Source organism: Danio rerio, chromosome 5 (genome assembly GCF_049306965.1).
Source record: "Danio rerio strain Tuebingen ecotype United States chromosome 5, GRCz12tu, whole genome shotgun sequence".
NCBI classification, from domain to species: domain Eukaryota; kingdom Metazoa; phylum Chordata; class Actinopteri; order Cypriniformes; family Danionidae; genus Danio; species Danio rerio.
Window position 1 is genome coordinate 39,594,969 of NC_133180.1, and position 6,000 is coordinate 39,600,968.

Here is a 6,000-nt window from a genome sequence, read left to right on the forward strand (position 1 = left end):
GGTAGGGATTCATATTTAAGCATACACTAGCTATGTTTTCATCCAAATATGCAAATTAAATTCATGTGCAAAACTGTAATATTGTATAAAACATTTAAGAATAAATTTTCCACCCCCCCCCCCCCCCCCCCTGATCAGATTGCACTGCACCAAATCTGCATCCAGACCCCTCTCTGACTTTCTGATAACTGGTGGCAAATATTAAAAAAAGGAAAATGGAATTTGCTGCAATAGTAAAAGCCACTGTTGGTCTCTTTTAAAAAAATTAATTACTTACTTGCACTTCAATGAATGCACAGTGGCTTTTGGAGCGGTAAGACTGCTCTTTCAGAGTACAGGCTCTTAAGACAGTTCTGTGAGGTAGAAATACTGAACCACTTTGATGATAGAATTGACCAAAAATTTTAGGTATTTTACAACATGGGCTGTCCGCTGGTTTTTGCATTATTAATGCTGTCCCATTGTGCCTAGTATTTTTTTTACATGGTCTGTTAAACTTAAATGATTTTTTTTTTAATCAACACGCATAAGAAGTTGATTCTGTAGTTGATTTTTTAAATGTGTTTCCATTGTAGATCATTTCCAATTTTTTCCTTATTGGATTAAAAGTTTATTGAAACCACTTGTGCAAATTTACAAACTTTCCATTAAGCATTTTTTATGCTATATTCTAAAATCCACATAAAATATGTTAATGTAAACAATTAAGAAAATTTGCACTGAAAGCCCTGCAATGACCAAAACTTAAACAGTAGAAAGAAACATTAAGGCTTGACTAAACTTTCATAAGGAGCATGAGGATTAAGAGTGAGAGGGCCTGAAAGATGCAGTGACAGTACTTACACTGAGTCAGATTTGCTATCCTGGTCTCCAGATCAGCTTTAAGTTCATTGACCATCTCCATAAGTCTGTCATCTGTACACAGAGATATGAACTAAGCATTCTCACACTTTATATGTAATGCAGCAAATTTGTATTTTTTCCCCATGACCCATTTTACCCAGAAAGTGCTGGTTCTCTTTTTGTGTTTTATTCATTTATTTATTAGCCTTATCTCTTTGCAGCACATGAAAAGAGCAGCTACATTAAAGAAGTAATTGTTATTTATGTTTGAGTAGATGCATGTTAACATTTAAGTAGTGTAAAGCTATTGAAAAAGAATAGAAATTGAAATCTTCACACAAAATCTTACTTCTTTCTTGTTGGTCTGAAGAAAGCAAAGCAAAACCTGACGTCAGATTGGCCACCTCATTCCCTACTTCAGTGAGTTTTCCATACAGCTGTTTCACTGTAAAAAATAACAAATATTAATATGTTTGCAAAATGATGATTAGAGATTGCTTCCTAACACTTTAGCATTGCATAAACAAGGAAACATTTTATGCAGATTTGTTGTTATTTTACTACACAGCTCTAATATAACGAATTTTCCCTGCAGATGTTTATGTTCATGTACTAAACACACTAAAGACATACTGTGTTTTTGATATAACCATATAAATATATATGAGTGGGTAGTGGATGAAAGTGTAGAGCGGAATATACTATACGGAATAATAATATACTAACTTGGTAGTTTTGTCCTGTTTTTATTCCAAATATATAAAAAAATCTTGAATCAAGATACATACTAGACAAATAAAATAGCATACGATATTATGACTTGGTTTCTGAAAAAAATACCTAAATCAAAATTAAGGGATTGTTTGCTTAAAACAAGCAAAATTATTTCCCAATGGGGTAAGAAAAATAATCTTAATAAGATATAATCTCAAACAGCAGTTTTAAGCATCACTTAATTTTTTCATGCCATTTTCTTTTCTTGATGTAAGATTTTTCATATATTTGGACAGGAAACGAGATTAAGTAAAGCTTTTTTTTTTTTTTTTTTTTTTTTTGCAGTGTAGATATACATGACAACTGATAGATAAATTAATGATCCAAAAAAGGTGAGTGAATAAAAACTTGTCTTTGCAATGCAAAGTGCAATGTAACCATACCACTGCTGCTTTACTTCTGTGTTTGACCCTTTCACTTGTGAGTATAAAAGATTCTATCTGGCCCCGGGAGTGAGTTTTGTTAGGTGATCATTATTTAGAAAGTTCACCCTTAATGTTTCCGTAGTGACGCATCAAGTTTGTCACGTGACTTACCGCAGCCATAGTGTGGTATGACAGATTGTGTAAAAATGTGTAAGTGAGTGTTTTTGTTGTTTAAAAGACGTATAAACGATCTTGATCTGGATCTATGACGTGAGATGGACATCGCCATGTTTACTTGCGTCCGGTTGTATGCCTTATTTATAAAAGCGGAACAGGCAGGATTCAGCACGTAAATTCATCAGATACTCCCAAAATGCATGCAAGCAAGTGGCTGGCCATGTTTAATGCGTCAAAGCTCAGTTTGAATTTTTCATGTCATTCTGCTTTTATTTATTTATTGTGAAATGCTCCATCACCTTGGATGACTAGGGTCACACAGATTTCTCTGCTATTGCCATGTATCTTTTCTCTAATGTTACCTCCACTCGTTTCTTTTGCTCTGTCCTGTCTATGAGGCACCGAATTCTGCTGGCATCAGTGCAGAGCAGAGGCAGAGTGCGTTCACTCTGCTCTAAGCTCAACTAAAGTTTTTTAATAATCAAACGTCTCCGCATCGCGCAACACGACAAATCGATTAGGAAATTCATTGCCAATGCTTTTAGTAATCAATTTTAAATCGATTTAATTGATTCATTGTTGCAGCTCTACTGGCCGCCTCGCCATCAAGGAAGGTGAAGGCATAAGCGCACAAGGACTGGGCAGAGAGAAAAACACCCTCTATGCCTGCGTGTGCCCCTTGGATTAAGGGGACAGGAGCTGGTAGATTCATCTTTCATCAGCCTACACGTCACACAATCTAGTCGCTCCGGTGGTGAGACTGGGGGACAAGCCATCTCCAGTCACACTGTCGAAGCAGCCCAGAAAGCATAGCCATCATGTCTGACTTGAGAACCGTGACCACGCATTGTACCCTGTATGATGGTAGCGACCCTGGTCTGTCATCTGTGCATGACAGCTCACCCTCCGATGTTGTGATGAGCACCTGATCTGCGGTGCCATCAAGCGGAGGCGAGGGCATACTGAGGGATGAACCGACACAACCCCTCGAAGTTTGGATGGAGCTTGTTGTAGAGGAGTGGGGGCGATGGATAAATCCTCACTGTGATTCTCAAATTAGAGAACCGCTTTTACACGGAGCAACCGGAGTGGCTTGGAAGCTGCGATCTTAGCTGTAAAACTGCCATGTCCTCAACGTGGGAGCAAGAGCTGTCCATGAAGACAACATCGACATGGACCCCCAGAGCTCTCATCCGGAGATATGAACCACCACATCCAAAAGCGCAGAGTCAGAACCACGTTTTGAAAAAACGTGTTCCTTGACTATGTTGCTCTCCAAGGGAATCTGCACTTTTAATGAAAACTGCTCTTTTGTGCACTCCAGTGTACTGCCCAGGGGGCAGGAAAGCCTAGATTGACCGCCACTGTCACGTCTTCTCCCGGACTGGTGACTAAACTGGTCTCAGTCTTGAAATCAGGCTGATAGAGAGTGTCTTCAGTCTTGTGAGAGACTCTGAAGCAAAATTCTACTGCTTACTGCACAGCCATCAGCTGATATATTCTGCCAATGACTAATCGCTGACAGCTGTGGAGCTGAGCTCAGCCAATTCATTTGGCATTCATTGACCTATTTTTTTTTTTACTCTTCAGAGTGATTGGTCGTCTGGCGTACTCCCATAGTATGTTACCAGACACACGTTGTAGTTCCCATGAAGGGAAACTTTTTTTAATGCTCACGTGGCAAAGTCTTTCTGTGAACTTTGGATGTGTGCTCTTAGAAAATAAACCAAGTCTTTAAAGACGCTTCATCGCAGGAAGGTCTCTGGTTTGAGTCTTGGCTGGGCCAATTTGCATTTCTGTGTGGAGGACTTTCACCCTGTGTACTTGTGGGTTTCCTTTGGTTTGTGTGAATGAAATTGGCCGTAGTGTGTAAATGAGAGAGTGTTTCCCAGGGATGGGTTGCCCCTGGATCGGCATGGGCTGCATAAAACATATGTAATAAACTGTTCGTTCACTCCTCTGAATTTTAGGCATTGTTGACCAGACAAAACATAAACTATTTTGTGTTCATATTGTCTGCATTAAAATACAAGTCAAAGTAAATTAGCAAATCACTACTTTCTGTTTCATTTGCATTTTTCCATACCGTTCCATCTTTTTCTTATTGACTTTTTCTGACTTTCAGAGGCAACTGAATGCAAGTTATCTGAGACTGACATATATGATGCAGGATGTAACATGAGTAGACATATGTGCACAGAAAGTGGTGAGTGGTTCCCTCAAGATGTGGCTACAAATACAATCTTACGCCATGCGTCATACGTCATGCATCATATATCACATATCAGTCACACATATCGTAAATTTGACCAGAAGTCAGTGATTGCAGTTTATAATTTAATAATTTGAAATATTTCTTTGACAAAAACACATCAATCTGTTTCATAAGGCATAGTTTAATCCCCTGCTGGTGTAAAGGGTTATTTTTATAGTAGATTTATGTGCTTTTGTAAGCTTCAAAATTAGCCACTACCCAACACCATTATACAAAATAGATGAGCCAGGATAAAATGTTTACTATTCTGACTGTGTTTTTCTGACAGTAAACGGCGAATAAATTGTGATCTAACATTCATTTCAGGTTGAACTATTCCTTTAAGAATAATTGTAGACTCATTGCAAAGTGCTGAAATATTACCTTATATGCAGTCGCATCCTTGACTTTTAACCCTTATTTTTTTAAATTGCTACAGTATCTGTAATATAAATCTTACTCTTACTTTCTTGTTGGTTTGAAGAAAGCAAAGCAAAAGATGATGCCAAACTGACCACCTTGTTCTCCACCTCAGTCATTTTACTGTATTGTTGATTCACTGTTAAGAAAACAAACAAACACAGGAGTGTAAAATCAGGTTAAAATGATACAAAAACATTTACAAAATGTAAGGATTAGATTTGTTTTTTCTTAAGGCACATGTATTTGTATTTGTTATTTAGCCATACTACTGTAGGGACTAGGCTGAGCAGTTAATCAAATGGAAATCACAAACAAGATTAATCAAAAAGTGCAATTATCTATGACTAATGCAAAACTGATGTTTCACCGTTTCATGATCCCGAAGAGCAGATGTTTCGAAACACTCCTCTGAAGCAATTTCGAAACACCCTGGTCACATGACTAAAGCAATTCAAGACTCTGCCATTTCACAAGTGTTTCAAGAAGTGGCCTACCTGTCAAATCTGCATCTAAATGATAGGGTCGAATATAAAAAACACACAATAGTGCACAATTTAGTGGACAGTGTGCCGGCATATAGTGCAACAACTCTGCTGGGTTAAAATCTCTCCTGAGTTTAAATCTCAGCTTGCACAAAAAGTCAGAAATGGTGGCTCTAATTAACAACTATTCTATTAAAATTGATTTGATTTTGAACAGCTTAAGGTTATTATTAATGAATATTACCATTAGCTTATTAGCTAAATAAGTAAATGCTACACTATTTAGTTAATCCAGGTCGCCTATACTGCATGTCTTTGGGAGAAACTGGAAAGCTCACGCAGACATGGGGCAACAGTGCTAACCAATGAGCCACTGTGCCTCCCATAACAAATATATCACACTATACTGAAAGCAACTCTATAGCCTGACTTTTTTTATGTAAATGATAAAGGTTCAATGCATCTGTGAATCTTACAGGTTATAGAGACTGCCGTTAACAAAGCCATGACGATTATGATAGTGCCACCCATCAGAACAAAGCAACACTTTTCACTCCACAAGCGACCTGCAGAAGACAATAAATGCTATAAATGAGCATATATGTTGATATATAATCATAGAATAATTGTTATTCTTTACTGTCTGAATATCTTGCTTATACAATCCCAATTCAGAAAAAGC